Raw genomic sequence first — 23,917 nt, forward strand, 5'->3', positions numbered from 1 at the left:
AGAGGAAGATCCTTCTCCTACCTGGCAGCCCGGACATAGAACACGCTACCTCTCAAGCTCAGGCAGACCACATCACTGAAGCAGTTCATGAAGGACCTCAAGACCTGGCTCTTCGACGGGGCAGCATGCCCACAAACAGCACCTTGAGACCCTATGGTTGATTATCCACACTTTACAAATCTTTTTTTTTTTTCTGGTATTTTTTTAATGAATATCCTTCTGTATTTATACATATTTATTTTGTGGCCATTTTATAAGTATTTGTCCATATTTATTTTGAGTTTTATGAACAAATAAAGTTGTAAGTTGTACATTTCCACATTTATTTACCTAATACATGTGCAGGTCTACTTTTTTTATTTTTTATTTTTTTATTTATTCATTTGAACACAAACCAAAGAAAACATACATTAATACGGCAGATCTCTCGACGAGAGGATAGGGATAAATGAGAACCATTACAGACCATACAGCTACTATGGTATCCCGAGTCGCAAGCGGCTCTCTGCTAGAGTCTCTCTCTATATGTTGATATCGAGGGATCCGTTCCAAAAAGGAGCCTCCACACCGGAGGAGCGTAGAAGTCCGCCGCCCCAACGTAGGAGAAGGACATACACACCAATGGTAATAATCTAACATCGTCGAGCAGGAAGAACTGCAGAAAGTAACAATTGCTAGAACCATTAAAAAGGCAGGTGGAGCACACAGTCACATCGCGCAGGCTTATCATACAACAAGGTAACCAACATGATCCGAGGGGGAATGAACCGCGCAAATGGGAGCCATCAGTCACGAAGCGCGCTCCGTCTGTGTCGCCAAATATTCATTTAGAGGGGCCCAAATATCTTTGGGACGGGACCCCTCTGGCATAGGTTCCCAAAATACTAACAGCTGATCAGGGCAAAAAGTAGCATCTCGTAACCAGTCGGACCTACGAGGAGCTCTCCCCCGACCCCAACACATAGCAACTCTACGCTTAGCCAGCAGCATGAGAAGGCCCACCAAACGTCTATGCGGGCCCTGGACCTCATCCATATATCCCAACAGCGCTATCTTAGGGGAGAGGGGTACCTCCACCTCTATCATTTCAGCGATCGACCGTCTTATCTCCTCCCAGAAATTATACACTTCCGCGCACTCCCATGCTAGATGCAAGAAGCCCGCATCCTGAGCCCCGCAGCGAGCGCAGCATGCATCCGCTAGCAACCCCATGGAATGTAGTCTCTTGGGCGTATAATATAGTCGGTGCAGAAACTTAAAATGCAGCAGACGCAGTCTATAATTCGGGGATAATGCCCTCATGTGAGCACAACAGCTACGCCACATTGCCTCGGGGATAGGCTCCCCCACATCTCTCTCCCATGCAGTCCTAGAGGACACCACAAGGCCACCCCCCTGCTCCTGCACAGCATTATACAGCTTTGTAATCAGCTTAGAGGGGGATCTCACGCTGCAAAGTACCTCCAGAGCACGAAACTCCAAGGGAGCACCCGGCGCTTCAAAAAATCGATCTTGCAGCAAAGCACGGACCCGGAGAGCGCAAAAACGTTGCAACAGAGTACCATCACAGTCCGAAAGTGCACCAGGGATATCCAACAGTCGACCGTCCACTATCCAGTCTCCCAGCACCATCAAGCCAGCGTCTCGTAGAAACCCGCGCACCCCTCCATCACGGAACATCTGATCATCAGTAACTGCCATAACAGGCAGCGAAGGAGCAAAGGGTACAGAAACCCCAGACCGCTGCATCAGCGCTCTCCACGCTCCCGCCGCGCAGGCCACTGTGTCGATTCCCCTAGAGCGGGGCGGAACCCGCCCACCGAGCACGCACACCAAGCCATCAGGCCAGACAGAATCACTTTCAGGTGCCAGGTGTGGCATATAACGGGTCGGATTCAGCCAGTAGTACGCAAAATGCGCCTGAGCACAGTGATAATATAACTCCAGGTCTGGGGCTGCCAGTCCGCCCCGTTCAAATGGCAGCGTCATTTTCTCCCAAGCGATACGCGGCTGCCGCCCCGCCCACGCCAGCCGAATAAGTGCAGATCGCAGGCGCCCGGAAATAGCCCCTAGCAAGTGGAAGGGGAAGATTCACGAACAAATACAGAAATTTAGGGAGTACCACCATCTTGGCAATAGCAATGCATCCAGTCAACGAAAGTGGCAAAGCGTTCCAGATCTCCACCTTTTCCTCTAGCCATGTCAGTGCTGCCCCATAATTATCAAGACGTACCGCTTCCTCGTCGCAGCATAGGTGTATGCCCAAATAACGCACTGGTCCCTCCGCCCAAACCAAAGGGTATCGAGAGTCAAATCTCTCCACGCTGGGAGTTAGTGGCAGGATCATCGATTTTGACCAGTTAATAGTGACCCCAGAAAAATTCCCAAAGCGCACGATTTCATCTAGTAAAGCGTCTAATTTCTGCCCCGGGTTTTGCACGTATAGCGCGATATCATCTGCATATAAAGATATCAAGACAGGGCGTTGCCGAAACTGTAAGCCACTACTGCTATATTTCTGTCGCAGTCCCGCCGCCAGCGGCTCCATCGCAGCTGCGAAAAGAAGCGGAGACAGCGGGCAGCCCTGGCGCGTACCCCGCGAAACCGGGAATGGAGCCAATACACCCCCGTTAAGGCGTAAACTGGCAGTGGGTAGGGTATACAGCAGCCTGATCCAGTCCACAAAGCACGCGCTGAGACCCACTCGGTTCAAAAGCGCAAACATATACTCCCAAGCCAGGGAATCAAAGGCCTTGGCTGCATCAAGAAACACCGCAGCTACATCATCGTCCGTCTCTAATGATCCCAGCACTGCAAAGAAAGTACGCAGATTATGGCTCGTGGACCTCCCAGGGACAAAGCCTGATTGATCCGGAAGCACCAATGTAGAGAGAAGTGGCTGTAATCGCGTCGCTATCATTTTTGCAAGAATTTTGTTATCAATGTTTATCATGGAAAGTGGGCGATACGAATCACATTGTGTCGGGTCCTTCCCAGGCTTCAAAACAGTTATTATTAAAGCCTCCCGGAGGGAGGCCGGGAGTGACCCAGCCGCCAGAGACTCCACATACACCTCCAACAAATAGGGAGCAAGGATATCCACGTATTCTTTATAAAAAGCGGGGATCAGACCATCAGTGCCAGGAGACTTATCTCCGGGTAAACATCGAATCGCCGCCGCCACCTCCTCTACTGTGAACGGCATATCCAGATACATCCTGTGTGCCTCCTCAAACCATACTAGCACGATGTTCTCAAAATACTCCCTCATATCTGCCTCCCTCAGACCCACCGGGGGCGCATATAGCTGCGTGAAATATTCTGTAAATACCTGCATCACGCCTCTCGATCCGGTCACCCTGCCGCCCTCAGTATCTATCGCCTCAGTAACGTAATTACTGGCCCAGGGGCTACGCAGTAATCCCGCTAGCGTCCTCCCGGCTCTCTCACCCTCCCCATACCTGCGAGCCTGTGCGTGTCTCCCAAGGGAACAGACCTCTCTTAGAGAGGCCTCCTCATACAAGGACACCTCACGCCTAATTTCAGCAAGTACCTCACTTGACCATGTCGCCTCTAAACGCCCACTTTACAAATCTTTGATTGATTGATTGATTCACTTTGCAACACCTTGCGCCACATTATACCTGCCTCGGGCATAATGTGTGCAAGGGGGGAGTTTCAACGCAGGGAGGCCTGAAAAAATGGTGCAGTGAAATTTACAAGATATCACTGCGCTATTTTTAGTACCTGTTCACAGAAGGCATTAAAATGATGCACCCATAGTAACCTATGAGCCTCTCTGTGCTTTGCTGCACTAGCATCAACATTTGTGACGCTACTGCAGCAAAGCGCCACAACAGCGTCAAAAAGTTTGACACTACAGTATTGTGGTAACGCCCACCATGGTGCAGTCAAGGTGTCGTCAGGTGGCAATAGGGGGACACAAGAAAAGTGGCGCATCGGGACCAAAGCGCCACTTTCTTGTTAATCTCCCTCTTAGTGTTAAGTGAACTTCAGGTTTGAATTGTGATTGTTTTTACCCACAGTAAACTGTTTCAAATAGAAAATATCTTGATGGCACAGAATAATCATGGTTGTCAAAAATGTATTCTTCAAATCAGTTTCCTGCTGGTGTCACACATACATTTTGAACACAATGTATGTCCTGGCAATTAATTTCCATGCCTCATAGCAGAAAGTAAATTGCGTGAAATTCATGTTATTTCACATACTTTTCACAGGAAACAAATTTCAGTTTCACATCTTCTACATTCAGACAGTACACTAAAAAAAGAGGATTAACGGCAGAGACAAAGAACACCATCACATGATTCTGTGGGGTCATAAAGACTAAGGAGTGATAGAGGTGGTTTCGTAGAGGGGCGCAAGATGGCACTACAAAGCAGTAGATTCTTCTTTCAGAAAAGTCAGTGGTTTAAATATATATCTACATGCTAAAACAGACAACTCTCATTCTACTGTTATATAAAGTTATGCTGTAAAATGGCATCTACCTACTTAATAGAGGAGTCTTATACTTTGATTGCCAGGATACCGTTCAGTTTCTAGTTTGGAGATGTGACCTTGGTGGATGATAAAGTGATTTGATTGGGGAGCAAGGACAGAGTCTTGGATCTTTCAGTAGCCCTATGCCTCATCTCATGGAGATGTTGGTGCTCAAGTCTCATTACTATTTCCTGGAGCTGGGAAAAGAAATTAATACGTAGGATTATTTCGACCTCAATAAAGTAAATCTGTAATAGGTGTAGGTGGGGAATATCAAGGACAAAATATTGAATAGCGAATGGTCACAATAATGCTACTAGAATAGCAAGGAACAAAATAAAATATTGAAAGGTAAGTTTGTATACATTTTCCATACAAACTCTACTTGTACACACTTTGGTGAATTTGACAATAAATACTACATTGATATTATTAGTAATGTTGTCAAAGATGTCATGAGTGCTGTAATTTGTGGGTTAATCAGCAGTGCATGGCGAGGGTGCGGGTTATAGATATCTTAGGGCACACGTTATTGTTACTTGAGAAAACTAACTATAACAGGTGAATTTCTATGGTTTTGTATCTTTGAAATGTGAGCCTAAGTATGACGCCCCAATAACCTATGTTTTTTCCAGTGAATTTCTACGTTTTTTAAAATTCTATTTTCTAACTTTAACGTCCGTGTAACCTTTGTTTTTTTCAGTGAATTTCATTTTTTTTTTTTACATATAGTAAGTAATTTTCATTTTCATGTGGTGGTTGGCCACAGGGCAGTGAGAGTCCATGTCTAGGTGCGAGAGTGCGTGCATCAGTGTCTTACTGGGTGTGTCAGTGTCTGCGCAGGTCTGTGAGTGGGTGCATGAGTGGATCTGTGAGTGGGTATGTGAGGGTCTGAGTAGGGCTGTGGGTGGGTATGTGAGTGGGTGCATGAGTGTCTGAGGGAGTCTGTGAGTAAGATGGTAAGGGTCTGATTGGGTGTGTGAGTGGGAGAAAGAGATCGAAAGAGAGAGAGAGGGAAAGAGAGTGAGAGGAAGAGAGAGAGTTTTTTAGACTTTGATAGATGATAAACGGATAATGAGATATTTCTGCTCAAATTGAAAAGAAAAATGTATTTGTCAATTAAAAAGAGTAAGATCACCTTTCAGTATGAGTCTTAAACATTTGCAGTTAAAAATCAATTAAAGGAGGGAAATGACTCTGGATACATCTGGAGTTGAACCCTCAACTCTCAGTGTAAACGTCTGTGACCTTCACCATTAGGCTATATATAATTGTTTTTCTCCTTTTTCTTGCCATTTATGGGCTATCTGGAACTGCAGGGGGTAGCCTCAAGGCCTCCCCCATGGTCCCAAACTATATTTAATTTTTTCTTCACTTTTTGCCCTTTACGGACTATCTGGGACTTCAGGGGGCAGCCTTGAGGCCTTCCCCGTGGTCCCAGCTGGCTCCCGCCTCCTGCGTGAGCCGGTATTGCTCCAGCAAGGAGGGAGCTACATTTAATAGCAGCTCCCTGCTTGCTGAAGAAATGTTTTCATCTGTCTTTCCTGCATGCATATCTGAGTGCAGGGAAGACAGATGAAAACTTCACTTTCTGACAGCGGAACCTGTTTGACAGGTCCCGCTGTCAGAAAGAGGAATTATGTTTGCATTTGCTAGGTGGGAGCAGCCAGCTCCCACCAAGCAAAAGCAAACAGCTATGTTCTGGGGTGGGCACCCCGGGACATAGCAGGGGCTGGCCCTGGGAAATGGCAGTCCCCAGGGCCATCAGTGGGTCCTTGTGGGGAGCCATGCAGCCTCCCTCCAACCAACAGAGCCTGGGGAGGTTGTGGTCCCGGGGGCTTGGGGTTCCGAAAGGACCCCTTTCATGCTTTCTTTTTAAAGGGCTGGGAGTTGGTTGTCCCAAGGGCTGCAGGGGGGTCCTGCGGCCCCTCCACATAATATTTCAGTTACGGAACGGGGAGGTATCAGTCCCCGAGGCTGCAGGGGGGCTCGTGGCCCCCCACGTAATATTTTAGTAAAGCCCTTGGGAGGTTGTGGTTCCGGGGGCTGCGGGAGGGCCACGCTGTCCCCACAAAATATTTCAGTAAAGCCCAGGGGAGGTGGCAGTCCCTAGGGCTGCGGGGAGCCAGGCAGCCCTTCCACATGGTAATCTAAATGCCCCCGGGACATGGCCCACCCAGGGGCTTATTAAAAAGGGTAGGAAACCATCAGTTTTTTTAAATGTTGGTAAAATCGGCCGAACTGCCATGGATTTTTCCAACATTTAAAAAAAAAATGCTCTTACGCCCTGGCAGGATACCTCTGAAACCCCAGCACCAGAGCTAAGGAGTCAGGTTTTTTTAACTTTTTTCCCTGGGACTCGGCTGAATCTGAATCCCAACATGGCTGTCAACACTTCCGTCTTCAAGTGCCAATCAGATATCTGCACAGGGGCAGTTGTGTCCCTATATATATACTTTTTCAACTGTAATTTCTCCAAAACTACAGAACAGATTCACACCAAACCACAGAAAACATGATCTACGTAAAAGGATCTGGCTTTGTGACAAATTTGGTGCAGTTCAATTCAGCGGTTTGGGCTGTAAGCGTCTCTAAAAGTTCTATGGAAAAATGAATGGGAAAAAATGTGTTTCTGGAGCACCCATTTGACAGATCACCCCGAAACTTTGAAAATGGAAGCTGAACTGACCAAAGTATAGGTTTTGAAAATTTGTGACGATTCATCAAGCGCCAAATAAATGCTCCATCTATGGAAACTAAGTCCTAACTATAACTACCTAGTCACAACTGCCATTACGTGATCTCTATATATATATTTATAAGGGAGTAAAACTGTAAAAGGACTGGTTACATGTTTTTGAGACAAGGACAAAAGACTATTTACATATAAATAGATGGTAGCATCGTAAATAATCCATTCCGTTGATCACGTAACGGCTGCAAGACCGAAACCCGTTGGGTTGTTTTTTTACTTCAGGAGCAATTCAATACCAGCATTGCACGAGTGAAACCACTGTGAGCGTATCCCATTTGCTTCAATTGGTGAAGGAGCTGCACCTAGAAAATGTATATATATATATATATATATATATATATATATATATGTTTTTTTTTATTTATTCTTTTTTTAAGGGTATGTAAATTGAGAATTCAAATTAGAAAATTAGTAAATATTTATCTCCCTCTTGGCACTTAATTGTTTAATATTTTGTTCCTTGGTTTTCTGGTCATAATATTGTGACTATACGATATTTGGTCTTCCATATACCCTTCCACAATCATTTTTACAGACAGTGTTTTTTTATGGAATAATATTTGATCCTAAGACAAAATTTCAGCTGCATTTTTTAGAAAAGAAATGGAAATTAATTTTGGTTCAATATATGTGTGCTTCTCCGTTTAATTATGTTCCCTTAACCTTCTGAGAGCCAAGAACACTTGCTTGATTTATTCTATTTCAGTTTTGAAAGTCTGCCTTCCACACTAATTCCAAAGGACAAAATTACTAGTAGCAAATATTGCCAAAAAATGATTGATCTTTGAAAGGATTCTTCAATGTACAACACTGAATAACAATGTGGCTTTGTTCTGAAGTGTCTCATTTTATTTATACAATTTGTGGGGATACTTGTAAGCCTGAGACTTCATTGCATTACTTTGAAGCAGAGCCTGCACTAAAATGCACACCTACATTTTCAAACCAATCACAGGATGGCATCCTAATGTTAAGAGCTCAGGAGTGTGCCTTCAATAAACACTCAAACACGTTTTTCTCAGCCGAATTCTTCTCCCCTTCCCGCGTGTGTCCTAAGGGAAAGCAGCATCATATTAGTTTTTGGTAAATAAAATTATGCTTGAAGCTGCGGCATCGTGTAAACAATACGCGTACAGTTTTCATCGAATCTTGGTTGTCACATTCCATCCGTGAATGAAGCTGGGATGTCTGTTTTTTAAAACAAAGGCTGCTCTGGGGAGAAGCTCGGTAGACAAAGAAAGAATGCAAGACGCAGCAAAAAATTTCTTGTTTTTCAAACAGCAAGCAAGCTAAAGAGGATACTTCACCGATAAAATTAAATAAAGCACTCAGTATAATAATAGTGCAGCATCTTTAATCGGCGTACACAGTTCAATTTGGTGCGTTGACTGTGAAATGAACATCCCTCCTTCAGAAAGAACCTCCATTTTGAAGAGCGAGATTTTGAAACAGGCATGGACTATTGTGAAAGTCAACTCACAAGTTAAAATTTCATTCTCGTTCTCAGGCACAGTCGTGGCTGGAGACAGAGGTAAAGTTGGGGAGGGCCACAAAACAAAAAAGACAATTAGACATACAAAACAAAAGTCACCTGCCGCATCACCACCAGTTCGCCGCTTTTCTGGCTCCACTCACTGAAGGCACAGGCTCCCAGTCTGTCCTGAGACCAATCCTAATGCTGCGCTCATGCTGCTGGCATCATGAGAGCAGTGTTAGCATTGGCCTTACCGCTCTCGGTTTGCGCTCCCATGAAGACTGGGTGCCTGTGCCTGCTGTCTCCAGCCCAGCAACACAGCTCTGTTTTGAGACAGATCAGTGCGCATGCGGGTTTGGTCGTCCTGAAACGCCTGGCCAAACCCCCATGCTCACTGAGGGCAATGCACCCACCACTCCCTCTGGTGCCTGTCATCCCCATGGCCCCGCCTCTGAAGAATAAAACAATAATAAACATAAATACACATTAAGTTACACTCCCTATAACATTAATACACCATTATTTTTGTTTCATATTCCGTGTTTATTCCACGTTCATGTAGTCATCTTCTGTGTCCGGTACCAGTCTTTTATTGCATGTAATTATACACATTTAAACGTATACTTGTAAATATCAGAGTGTTTTATGGATCATATTGGTTTCCACTTGATTTTCAAATTGTGATGGGTTTAGTCTGTTATATGACTTATATATGTTGTGTTGTCATCATAAAGTGTTGCAATTATCATTTACAGCCCTGATGAAGTCAAAGGGTTACAACCCAATTGATAAAACACGTGTTGGCTGGAGTCTGAGCTGAAATTTGACTGGTACCGGATATAGAAGATGACTATATCAACACGGAATAAACACAGAATACGTGCACTTTAAACTACACCCCAATTTACTATCATGAATTTGTAAATAGCATTTACTTCGATGTCAATTCAAATCTTTCTTGCCTCCTGTTTGTCCCTAAACATAATTTCTTTATTCTATGAAAAATACTGGAATAGGTATTTTGCCCTACTTTTTGTGGTTGTCCTTGATTTACCGTAAGGCCTTCACAAGCTTATATTAATGTAATCTTGATAGCTGGTATCGATTTTGATGTCATTGAAAAGAATACCAGGCCATCTGCGTAAGCCAACTGGGTGATTGCTTGCTTCCCCAAATTTTTGGAAGACTATTTGCTGGAGCTAAATGTGCAGCTATATATAAAGAAAATAGAAGAGGTGTCAACATGCAGCCCTGCTTTAATCAATTTTCTGTTGGATTATTCAGCGATAGGGTATTTTGATTCCAACAGGTCCATACAAGTGGTGTCCTCTATTTCATCCCTAAATCTGTTATTCATGGTCAACAATTGAAATCATTTCTCAACTTTATTCACATACTAAATCCCATACATTCAGGACTCTGTTCTTCCAATGGCATTAGAACTGCTGTGGCGATACTAGAGGAGGGTTCCATTTGTCTCAGCAAAGCAATGCACTCTTGATTGTACCTAAATTCTTAAATGCATTAGAAAATTTGGACCACAAATTGCTCATTCCATGTCTTTTCTTACAGGCCAAGGAATCACATCAAACCATTAAATAGTTTGAATCCTTATTTATTGGGTTAATGCCTTTCACAGCTAGTTTCTGCTAACCCCTTTGAACCCATCAAACAGAAGTGTCATGCACCTTGGCACCCCCCACCCCAGAAGCTCTCTTCATCATTTACATGTGCCTGCAAGGAGGACTACTAGGAAATGCAGCAGTTTGATTTCACATTTATACAGAAAAGTCTCAACACTATGTAAATCTACCAGGAGACATGCTTATTTGGGAGCTTACATTTCAGATATATTGAAAGACATTCAGATCTTGATAAACACTAATATGCTATACCCCAATTTGAAGTTTTCTAGGTTCAGCCAATGTGAGTACATTACTTCAAGCATCCTGCAGCACCTCAATTATTATTGATCACAACTACGTTCACAGTAAGCAAGCCAAGCCAAAAACAAAACATCATTCTGAACCAACATCTCACTTGTGAGACCCCATCAATTGTCAGATCTCATAAGGGAACCACATCATGAAATATAGATGTAACCTGAAGCAATACCTCTTTATACATTCTTCTCTATTAGGATGCAACTTGTAAGAATTCCAAGAATAGATAACTGCAACAACATCCTTTGTAGTAGGAGCCCCACTTTATTAAAGAAATTCAAAATTATCTGGAACTCTGTAGCAAGAATGAACTCAGATATGATTAGCACAATCATATTAATCCACACTGCTTCAAATGTTCTGTCCTCTTGTGAGAGAAAGATGCAAATTTCATATCTTCACCATAGCTCACAAACCCATGCTTAAAGAGGAATCAAAATACCTAGTTGACATTTCTTCCCATACACACATGCCAGATCATTCCTTTCCTTTGCCAAACCTTTGCCCTCCTTACAAATACTAAACCAGTAGAGATCACAGATTTAATGTGTGAGACACAAACCCTAGAAGCAATTAGTAACAGAACCAGAGAGAGATCCGCAACCCACTATCATTCCATAAGAGGTTAAAGTCTTCAAGCCTCATTTACAGTTGGGAATAGAATGGTGTCTCCCATAAATCAGCACATGCTCTGTTCAGCTCACTTTTTGAATATCCCACTTAATTTGATGTCGGGAGAACCACTGGGTTTCTGACAGTGGTTAATCTGCCAGCTTAGCTATTGAAAAGCCTTAGCCAACAGTCAGTACTTAATTTGTGCAAGTGGTTGCAGATTGAGACCACCAGCACTCATATTTAAGGGACTAGACGTATGTATTTTTAATGACAAGACTTTGATCTAGAGCAAAACAGAGAAATTGAGAGAAGGGAGAAAGGAAGATAAAGAGAAAGATAGGAAACTGATCGAGGAAGACTGCTGGAGTGAAAATGAACTTCCAAGAGTGAGTTTTAGAGACAAGGCATGTAGGGGTGGAAGAAACCAATCGAGAGGGAATGAAAACAGACTAGGAAGTTAGCAACCCTGGCATTCAGCAGTGCTGGTTCTTAAGTAAAATCTTGAGCCCTTATGCTTATTTTATTATTACAAATTAGACACTTCCAAAACCCATCTGCCGCAGGACTGATAGTGATGGTGATGGGAAGTTGACTGTCTGAAGAGCAGGCCTTCCAATTTTGCACGTTTGGACACTGTGACACTGATATTGTATGTTCTGTGGTATTAAGCAAAGAACTGCATGAACAAAGATGTGATCTTAGGGGCATACTTATGCGAGGCTTGTGCTGCCGGACCATCACTTTTTTTGACGCTCGGTGGTATAATCCTCTCAACCATATCTACGAGGCCACACAAAGCCACTTTGCGTGGCTTTTCATTTCCTTATAGATAAGGAGTAAGTCAAGGAGGGCAAGTAGCTGTGTTACCTTACTCTGCACCAGGGAGGCATTCCATGGGTGTTGCGGTGGGTTTTCCCACACATCATCCGTTGATTTTGAACCTGCCCCAGATTTACTTAATCGTGGGAACCTGGGGCAGCGCCAAAACCTTACACTTCCCCAGAGCAGCGGAAACATATGTCAAGGCACTCGTGAATATAAGTTAAATCATCCATGTATTTTCTGTCCTGGTGTCTTGTTCATGGCCATCAAACATAAGTCGGACCAGGATAATTGGCAATGGTTCAATTTATTCTTGAAATGAAATATCCATTAAAGCAAACAACAGCCAACACGTGTTTCGTCCAGTGAGAAAAATAATCTCAAAGACTTCATCAGGGCTGTAAGAAATACAAGTTGTGACTATAATTACAATCAAAAACTCATCACAATGGATATCCAATACCAACACCCACGTGACTTTTGTGAAAGACGCTAACTCTAAATGTGACAATTCGTGAGCAATAAAATTAATTAGACATGAAGCCACCAATAGATGAACTAGTTGAAAAACAACAAAGCCATGCCTAATGTTTATGTAGCAAATCGTTGACATTGAGGGTAATAATATATTACCAAAGGAAAAAATTCCCCAGAGCAGGTGTCACAATGAGAAATATTTTCAATTCTCCTCATTTTTCCCTCTTTCCATATGTGCTGCATCTGCGTCTTGGGATTGTTTTTGTGGAAGAAGGTGTCTTTTCCTGCATAAACCAATCCTGCATGAAACACAGGCCCCCTTGCACCATGGTGCAAGGGTGCCTGCATTGGCGCTAGGCAGCCAATTGTGCACCAGTGCAGGGGAAAAGCACAGGAATGCACTTTATTGAATAAATATGGTGCATTCCTGTCCTTTCACAATGGCATAGGGCAGTGCAGCAAGAAGACTTGCGGCACTGCCCTATGCCAATTCCCTATAAATATGGGCCTTAGTCTTTGAAATTGGGTGAGTGTGAATTTGCGTTTCAGATGAAGGAGTTTTGCCATAGCCTTTTCAGGCCTAGGCAGAATGCTATTGCCCAGGGCACCCATTATCCAAGGAGGCTTCTGGTACAAGTAATCTGACAGAAAGGAGTCCAATAACAATAGCTGGGCATGCACATGTCATTAAATCTTAGACTGCATGCCCAACCTCAACCCTTTTGCTTTCAGGCATGTGGTGTCTCTTGTTAACTAACTTCACTTCTTCTTCCTATGTCTAACTCTCGTGTCTCAGTACACCACTACCCCAGCTCTCTCTAACAACATAATCTCTCTCTCAATACATCTTTCACTTTTCCACCTTTCTCTTCTTGTCCCTTACAAAGCCACATCTCTCTCACCTCTGTACTACTGACTATATTTATAGCTACATTGTTCCCTCTCTATCTACTCAGTTTACTTCATCTCTCTTTGTACCTCACCCCTCTCTCTGCATATCACTGCACTGTTTCCATCTCACCTCCCTGTATCTCTCTTCCATTTAATTAACCTCTCTCACAACCTCATCTGCATCTTTAACTTGCCTCTCTGTCTTTCTTCACCCTCTGCATTTCTCTACCTCTCAGTCCTCTAAATACCACACCAATCTCAACTTCACCTCTACCCACTTTACCTCTCTTTCTACTTCACATCTCTCTCACTACCTAACCTCTCAATTTATCCATTTGTTACCCCACATCCCCACTTCCTCTCTTTCTATCTCCTTTCCCTCTCTAGAATCTTTTTCACTACCCTACAACATTCTCTCTGCTTTTCTTTTAATCCCTCCAAGCCTTTCTCTGTCTATCATTGCTTTCTCTCTCTCATCTCTCTCTGCACCACCTCTTTTTAAACTCACCCTCCACACCTCATGTCTTTCTCTACATATATGACTTCACACACCTAGCTACAGCATCTCTGTTTTTACCTCTTTATGTCACCATCTCTCTTTCTTTTTCTCTCTCTCTCTCTCTCTGTATTAAACTCATCTCTTTTTCTACCTGATCTCTTTCTCTCGTGGCCATCACTTTTTGTTCTTAACCACATTTTTGTACATTTCACCACCTCCCTATCATTAACCATGCCTCACCTCTTCCTTTACCTGGGCCTGTCTTTCTATACACCTTCTCATTTTGTTCCTTTCTATCTACATCGTATCATACTGTACATCTCTCGCTGCCTTATCCTCTTTCTATCACTGTCTTCTCTAACTCTCCTCTCTTTCTACCTTACCTCTCTCTATACCCCAACCGTCAGTGTCCCAGCCATCTCTCCCAAAACATGTTCTATCTCCAGTATTCACAAGGTAGTTACCTCACTCTAAAACTGTACCTATCTAATACATGTCAACATTTTAGAACAGGAAAGTGGAAGATTTTGGAATAAATCCGGGGACTTGATTTGCTCTATTGACTTCTATTGCAGCAGAGGACGTTTCAAGCGGGAGACAGCTAAAATAAAGCCATTTTTTGGTTCATAAGATGTGTGTCTCCACTGGCATTTATGCTATCTTTAAACACCTCTTTCTTCATCTCATGCTTCCTTTTTCTTCCACTTTTCATTAGGTAATTTTCAGACGCTGGATTACTGGGCCATTCCACATTTTCACCTGGGATCAGGGATTGTACTGTGGGAATTGGTGGTTGCACATGTATGCTCAAATAATTGCTTCCATGCCGGGTCCTTTTTCCCGCACAAATTTCACCTTTTTTTGTAATGGAGCAAGGGGCACAGGGAAAGAAACTCAGAAGTGCAGTATTCTCGCACAACATGGAATCCGGAGTCGGCACACATATATCGCATGCATCACGTGATACACGGAATGAGGCCCTTTTGAGTGTATCTCGTTAAGAACATCTTCCTCACCGGTGCTGTGAGTGACGTACGAGACGTACGCAGACATTTTCCACACTCTGTAGCTGGCCTTTGCACCAGAATTCCTTTCCGGCCCAGTGATGTTAAATGTGAAACAAGATGAAGAGCATTATACATGCTAAACAATCTTGAACTGAATGTGTCAGGCCGGCAGGTGGGTCATGGGTTTCCGCTCGTGCGCCATGATGAAGAGGAGCATGCCCAACAGACAGGCACTTCCTACCGATAAGGACCTCTGCTGCCTGTGGGGAAAGGTATTTTTTTTTCTTTTTCATTTATTGCAGGTTGCGTGTACTTTTCTCTCTTAACCACATGTGAAATTCTGAGGTAGACGGAGCTGGTATGAAGCATTGCCCTAGAAAATCTACTTGCCATGCCCACAGGTTTTATTTTTTGGGTGGGGGTCAGCAACCATTTATAATAAAATATACATTAATGCACACGCGCAAAGGCAGCGTGAGTTATTTGCAAAGGAATATATAATTAAGTTAAAGATTTTTATTTCTAACACTGACTCATTTCCCAAATGAGTTTCTCTAAGGACAAATATGGCCCCTATCTACGACTCCATTAAGGATGTAGAGGGATTATATAATTGTTCCAAAATATAGTGTGACGGATAATAATTGCACCAACCTCTCAAGCATACTGTTTCTGATGGCCACAGATGTATCTTACTGCATCTCGAACCCCCGCATGGTGAAGTATTTAAATGACCACGGATGTATCATTATATCACTGCACAGGCGCTTAATACCTCGTATGTTTTTACCACCACATCCATTATACTGACAATGCATTGTACGATTGTCAACCCTAACCCTTACGTTTCCACCCACAAAAACCTTCACCTCTACCCCAGCCCTCTGTTTAAGCCCATGTCTACCCAATACTTGGACCCTTAATGGTAAACTATCAGCAAATGTACACCCAACCTGATGCCTAACCCGACTCCCTACATTAATCTTGACCCTAAATCTACGTCTAACCCTTCTTCTACCTTTAACCATCCTGTTTACTAAGTCTAGTTTCTTTTTACTTTTGTGCAAGGGTGGTCATACATAAGAATTGTGCATAAATGTATTTTTTTACGATTTTGCTTTTCAGTAATTTACCATCACGCAAGACTAGTTTGAGCAGAAAATGCTTCACTGGGACTGTGAAAGTTGATGTGTGCCATGTGCATCTGCATATCTCTATCTACATTCACCAACCAATTTTAGAAACTGGATGAAAAATACATTAAGATAATATGCAAGGGCATAGCTTTTGTACAGTTTTCACACAGATGCTTACTCATAGGTATTCTGTGTTATAAACATACTTTTCATGAAAGTATGCATATTGCTTGTGGAAAAAACATTCATTCCTTACTCTAAAGCTCACACTATCTCTAATTCTAACTCTAAATTTAAGCTAAACCATACCCGTAACTTTAGCTTTATGGTTAACTCTATGGTCAGCGCTACACCTTATCTTACCTTCTATCCTAAACCTAATCCTACCTCTAAGCCATTTCCTAACCTAAACTTTCTTCTTTCTCTAACCCTAAATCTATCCCGTCCTTTTCCCTAACCCAAAACATTCCCTAACTTTAATGCCAAACCTAACATTTTCCCCAACTCCCACACCTAACTTCATTAATTTTAAAAGTGTTAATGAAGTAGACATTGTTAATGATGGCATGGTAAATCTGCCTGACAATGTAAAATTGATGATGTAGATGTGAGACATTATAAATGTGGCCATGTAATGGGTGTGCATCCTGGTATCACGTAATTAATTCACAATAGGAGCACAATAATCAAAACATATCACCCTTAAAGACCAGCATCAATAAGCAGATGTCAAAGACTGTTATTTGCTCCAGTGGTTTATCCTTGTTGCCCAGATTCTAGCTACGTCCACAATTGGATCTTATGTTAAAATTTGATCACAAGTAGTAGTGGAAAGGGTGAGATAATTCAAGAACCTGGTGTATACCTACACCACTAGGTGAGGTTCTTAGTGGCTTATCTCTGGAAAATGCTTAATTATGTGTGGGATTGATGCTTTCCTCAACAAATTCTGCAGGTATCACTATTTACTTCATGTTTTACTTGCCAAAATGCATCAAAGTAATATTTAGGGTTCACCCCAAATCTCTAAAATGCGATCACTGTAATTTACCACTACCTTCAGAACCAGGACCTTAGTTGTACACTCCATCACTCTGCTGTTCGATAATGAGCCAGAAACTGTCCAGTGCTGCATTTTTATTACATTATCTTAGGAATATCTGATACTCTTTTTTTCTCAGAAGAAGTTCAGCAATAAACTCTGATGTATTCATGCTAGAAGTTAATTTTGCATTATAAAATATGAATGAGCTTGTTTTGCATTTCATAAATATGATTTTAAATCTCCTTCGCTGGTATATAATTATTGTTTTCTATTTCCTGTTTCTCCCCTTAGTGCCATCCTATGTCTCTTGTTTCATTGCACCATCCATTAAAAGGGAGACAAACACACCTTTTAGACTCGGTTATGAGTTCTGTTTTGAGATGAGACATTGCCAGAGCTTGAAACCAGTGGATAGCAGGGTCGTGTCAGGCAAGGCCTATTGAGCTCTTTGGCTTGATGACAGAGATCGACAGCAATGTGGAACACTGCATGTGCTATGGTTATAGTTCAATGAATGCTTCATATCTCTTTCACCAAAAGATGCGGATGCAAGCAAAGTAATCTTTGGACAGGAGATGGAATGATAAGGTAGGATGAAAACCAACTTTAGAGGCAGGCGGTAAAGTCCGCTGGTAAATTGAGTAATATTTAGGGGTTCACATATTCCACACTGATCAATACTGAGGCTGTTTGCCTTTGTAGGTGGCAGGGCTGAGAAACGTGAAGTGAGATTATGCCAATATACCAATGATACAAAAAAATGCCAAAGGCTTGATAGTGCTGATAGAATTGCAAATGTCAACATTCAGGTACATAGAAGTTAATATTGTTAGTTTTCTTGCACGTTGCAACTATGAGTCTGTGCATCAATTTCTCACCCCAGCATTTTGGGATCATAAAACAATTTCATGTTTTTGAGAACACCAACAACAAGGGGGTGGGGCAGTATTCACTATGACATATAAAATGTAAGGGATTAATAGTCACGTTGTTTGTAGGAGAACAAGCACAACAAGAAAGAAAAAGGAAATATGTGCCGGTCTCAAAGGTATCAAGACGAATGAGATTCAATCGTAGATGCAATGTCACGGTGGGGCATAGTTTAAAAACACAAGTTCACCGGCATAACTTTCCTACTCCCCACCCGCTAGCACCCATGTATTTACTAGAACTACACATTCTCCGCACCACTGAGTTGTGATTTTCTATAGATTCGATTATCTATAGAACTTATCTGGAACAACGTGACGTGACAGTTTAGCTACTGCTGTCGTTTGTTGGGCTGCTAAACATCTGCTTTGGTAGTTTTGACGTGTTCTCTGATCAATAATAAATATGCCTAAATGGATCATCTAACGTGTTACAGAACAAGATGTAGGTTTGAAGATTGTGGAGTTTGTGATGAAGGGTTTGCCTAGGGTACACAAGGCATTAGCAAGCGCTAAGCAGCATTTGTGTTCGAGGGATGAGTTAATTAGCTTGAATGGAGAATTGTGGCGAGGTGAAAGTGTGTTTTGCCTAAAGGAGCGGTATCGAAAAATGTCAGTATTGCTCATAAAGTACAGTTGGATAGGAATTTCACTAAAGCCAGAGAGTCAGAGAGTAATATTTATGGCCACAGGCGGAGAGCATAGTAGGGAATGTGGTATAACATTGGCTGTAGTTTGCCAGCAATGATAAGTCTAAAATGACAGAAAGGTGCCTTTTTCACCAGTTGAGATCTGATGGAAATTGGGTCACTGGTTGGGGGATGTGAAACTCTATTCAAGCAGCATCCACAATTTTTGCGGGGTGAAGTCACAAGCAACCCAAAATTAACCTGTGCTTAACCATCTGGGAGCTTGTCACAAAGCAGTCAGACCTCACATAGAGGAAAATGTGTAAAGTATTTATGCATCACTTCAAACAGTAATAAAGTTAAAACAAAAAACAAGAAAAATCTAACACCAATGTAGAAAAATAGAGTAAAATGTAGTACATTATCTGAAACCAGAATGTCAAATATCCAAGCAGTAGGACAGGAGATATGCAATTTTAAAGATTTCAGTGAAGATAGTGCCTAAAAGCACAAAGCACGAACTGTGGTGATCTGGTTGTGCCAGATCGGGACAAAGTCAAAAGTTCAGACAGACCTCGATGGAGCGCAGGCCAGTTACTTGCAATGTGGGGTCCTAGGTTGAGGATGCTCTACTGTGAGTTGGTTTCATTGGTTTTGCTTACAGGTGACAGATGGGCAGGCAAAGCACCTTCAAGCCCACTTACGAGGGTCCTGGATTGGGGTGACACTACTTGTTGGGTGAGACTCACAGCAGGTACAGTCCAAGCGCTGGGTGCAAGGCAGTTTGAGCCTTTTTTGTCTGTGAGGCTCAGATCATGAGGCCAGCCAACTCACCCTTTGAGTCACTCTGGTGATCCTGGGTTCAAGATGCAGGTCTAGTACTTCTCTCTCTGGAAGCAGGACATCAGGGCAGCAGAGTAGCAGTCCTTCTGGAAGAGCAGCACAGCACAGCACTCCTTCTGAGACTTCCTCAGGTTAGAAGTGTACTGAAGAGTTGGCTCTGAGAATACATTATTTATACATGGTGCCCACTTTGAAGTGGAATGTAGTAGAGGTTACCACCCTTAGAGGTGTTTGGACTTTCCTAGAGTGGAGTGGTGTGACTTTCCTGCCTCCCTACCCTGGCCCCAAAGTGTCTGGGAACAGTTTGCCATGACACTGTGTATAGAGGGCAGTGAACATGCTTTCATCACTAAGGGAGGTGATAGGAGAAGTAATTTGGGCTCATCACACAACTCCCCTTGGGTCCCCCTGCACCCTGTCTCTGACAGCTTTTACATGGCGGTGCTACTGCAAAAGCTGGAGGAGAGGGGGGGTCGTAATCCCCAGGGCAGCGTTGCTCGCAGCGCTGCCCTGGTGGATTAAGACTGACAGCACCGCTAGCACCGCCAGCCCCTCTAGTGGAGGAGAAGTGGCGGTGCTGGTGGTCCGACCATGGCGCAACTGCCACAGTCATAATTGTGGATGTCGGACCGCCACATTGGCGGTGGTCCGACCTCCACTGAGGTCCTGTCGGTCTAAAGACCACCAGGGTCGTTATGAGGGGCTAAGTCTCTTTCCATGGGCTCAAGCAAAGTTTGGCGAATGATCTCACCACAGCTCATGGTTTTCAAGGCATTTAGTGGCATACAATAGCCTCAATCTTCTCAATGTAGAAATCATATACATCTACCAACCTCTTGGAAACATTTAATACCAAACTCTATGAAAGGCTGTTGCCATTGACAAGTACTGTTATAGTGTCAAATCCATGGCTGATGGAGGGTACATCAGAGCCTTATGTTTTGCTCATGCACCAAATTGTACAAGACTACTTCAAAAAAGAAGTAGTAGTAAACAACATACTGATCACCTCTTGCATGATTTGCACTCATTTCAGTCATTCTTTCAAGACATAGAAGCAGCTGAGGATCATTTAACATGCCGATAGAGTTCCTGTAGAAACCCTCAAATAGGAGTTTCAAATGCATTGGAACTCCATATTATAGATGTTTGAACGCCAGTTGGAGCAGTACAGGTTTACCAATTATTACATACTAGTTGAGTGCCTGATCCAAATACTATGGCCTTTTGAGACTTTGAAAAGGTAAGCCAGCAAGTATGGTTGTAAAATGAGCCAAACAAATCCATTGTTGCATTGTTGCACATTCTGCAGGAATAAAAGGTGGAAAAAACATAAATGTCAATGAAGAAGCAGTCTGCTTTAGTCAATAGCTTAATCCTTTGTGTGAACGGAAATAATAGGTTGAAAAAAAAGATTGCACTCTACAGAGAATATGTGTGTGCTAAATTACTGGATGAAAGGTGCCAAAAGGGCTTTCAACTTTAATTCTCTTTTTATCACACCATGCTCTCAGTCCAGAAAAGGAGTATCAGTCTTTGTGCCTGCCTGGGAGTTGATTGAGTGTGTTTACTCAAAATCTGCTCCCTGGGATTTAAAGCGCACTAAGCACAAGGAGAAAGATAGGCCTAGAAAAAAGAAATATGGATTGGGGTGGCTCACCCACACATTGTACCTTGTCCCTAGTCCAGAATGGACACAGCAATTTTTCTCAGACCCTGGTGCAAATTGTGGGTAAACATCTCAAGCCCCTTTTTCATACGAACCATAAAATATTTTCCTGGTGTCTAGTGGGCTTTCTGCCCACCTTGATGGACCACTTTAGACCTTGTAGGAAAATGACTCACGTTTGTTCCTAGCCAAAGGGTGAATAAGTTCGAACTCATGAAAGATATACAGGCTTTTTTTCAAAAATTTAGACAAAAAATTATTTCAGAATAGCGAGATTATTACAGAACAGAGCATCTTAGGTTTCAGACCTTCGTCTATGTTTTATTTCGAAACTGGACTAGGTGGGTCCAGAAGTAGGCACATTTGCCCTTATCAGCAAACAATCAATGATCATGTTGTAAATGCACCAGGAGTAGATGAATTCTCATAATTATATATTCTCTGGACATTGGGGATTTCTAACCAATTGGCATTGTTGAAAACATACAGGGATTATTTTGTTTCTCTTGTTTGGATTTGCATTTGTTTTTTCTTTCTTCTTTGGGGGTTCTAGAATTTGTTATAGAATGCGTCATTTGTATTGTCCTTATTGTTTCTAACTAGTATGACTGTGATTGTGTAAATGCAAGTTTTCCGTTTAATTCTTTGGCCTTTCCCAGGTTGTATAGGACTATTTGTGTTTTATATATATATATATATATATATATATATATATATATATATATATATATATATATATAAATAATATCAAAATAAATGTGACTATAATTGTAAAATAAATTGATATGCAACACATAGATATGAATGCATACTAAGGACCTTGCTTGATGAGTTGTTTTTATCTAATTTGGGGATTCCGACCCTTTGGAACCATTAGTGAAGGTGGGTTATTTGTACTTTGTTAATTGGAGGAATAGTCCTCCTTTCTGGCCCTCGGGGGGCAGAAAGATTGTCAGGGTGATTTTGGGGTGGGTGCTCGACCACGTGTCTGAATAGGCCACCCATACCCCTTGTAATTCTAAAACAATAACTTCCTGGTGGCTAGTTTATAATTTGTAATAACCTTGCCACAGTTTGCAAATTGCCACAAAGCTTTGAAGACATATTCCATTTTCTACATTGGCTAATGAAGCAAAGTTTCATGGTGATTAGTTAAGGGGGGACAAAGAAAAAATAGGGGTCCTGAAACACGTTTTGGTCACCAATGCATTTGCCATAGACTTTTTAAACGGATATAGTGGCAGAGTAACTGAACGGATTTTCATGGAATTTGGCAAGAATTTAGACTTTGGTGTGGAAAGAGTCCTTATTGTTATTATTTCTAAATTAGTTCAGTAGTTTTTAAGTAATAATGGACAAAAGCTTACTAATGTATTGGTCTGCATTGTACTACAGTACCTTTATGGCATACTATGGTACGTGGCAGGATGAAGCACAATATGACTGATTAATGAAAGCCCTTGAAAAATTAAAAGTTGGCCATATTGGTTAAACCACATTTTCCCTTTGTTCTGTGTTTTAATGCAAAATACACATTATTACTGTTGATTTACTATAGAGGAAGGAATGAGGTAGTTTAGCAAAATCTGTAAAGGTATGGAAAGGTAGTTTTAACAATTTATATATTTTTAAAAACATTTATGGATACCGCAGAACTCTCTCCAAAATGCAGTGGTAGTTACTGAAATACAAAAAAAACCTTTTATATGAGAAAATAAAATTCAACATAATACAGAATGACTCTTAAAAGAGCCCCTTTTATTCCTTAAAATAAACACACTTAAATATGTTTGTCAAGTCAAGTTTTTAGGTTTGAAAGGACAAGATGTTTTCCATAGGTTGTAAAATGTACACAATCAGGATGATACACTGCTGCTTGGCATATTTGGTAATCAAAAGAAAAATGGAAGACTTTGGTGATGTTGAAAGAATGCTGAGACTGTCTTGTTGACATGTCTTTGAGCCTTTCAAACATAGTAGCATTTTGAGTAGACCACTTCCACTTTTGTCTCTGGCAAATACTTGAGAGCACAAAATGTGTGTTCAGAATTGGTGACATTAAGATGGAAAATGTCAAATTTCTCTCAATTTCCAATCTAACTCCTGTTAAGTTCCCTATATTATTGCCACCACAGTGGATAACCATAAAGTGGGGATGATCACATCTACTTACAAAGGAAAGAAGAAGGAGTAACTCATTCCATTTTAAAACTCCTTCACCAATCCAAGTTACTTCAACTTAATTCAGACCTAAATCATTTTCAACATCAACTCTCTTGGCATGCTCTCTGACCCAAAAAATGAAACTGTGCCCAAAAAACCAAACCCAAACCACCTTGCAGATAGACTGATATACAAGAATGAGGAGCCAGAGGCAGACAAACAGCTATTTACTGAATTAGATGATGGGGTATTAGGAAAGTAAATAATATCAACATCTTAATTTTGAAAGGAGGGAAAATATTGGCTTAAATACAATTTTGGGCTACTAATGTAGCACAATACAACCAAAAAAACAAAATTAGGTAAGGAAATAAACCAGTCTGCAGCAATTAAATTTTACCAATATTAGAAAGGCATTTGAAACACACACTTCTGGTCACATGACAATGAAAACCAGTAGAAAGCTAGGTACTAAATACCATTAGGAAGTAAAGCGTAATGTTATTGGTTATTA

This window comes from Pleurodeles waltl, chromosome 11, assembly GCF_031143425.1.
Source record: "Pleurodeles waltl isolate 20211129_DDA chromosome 11, aPleWal1.hap1.20221129, whole genome shotgun sequence".
NCBI classification, from domain to species: Eukaryota; Metazoa; Chordata; class Amphibia; order Caudata; family Salamandridae; genus Pleurodeles; species Pleurodeles waltl.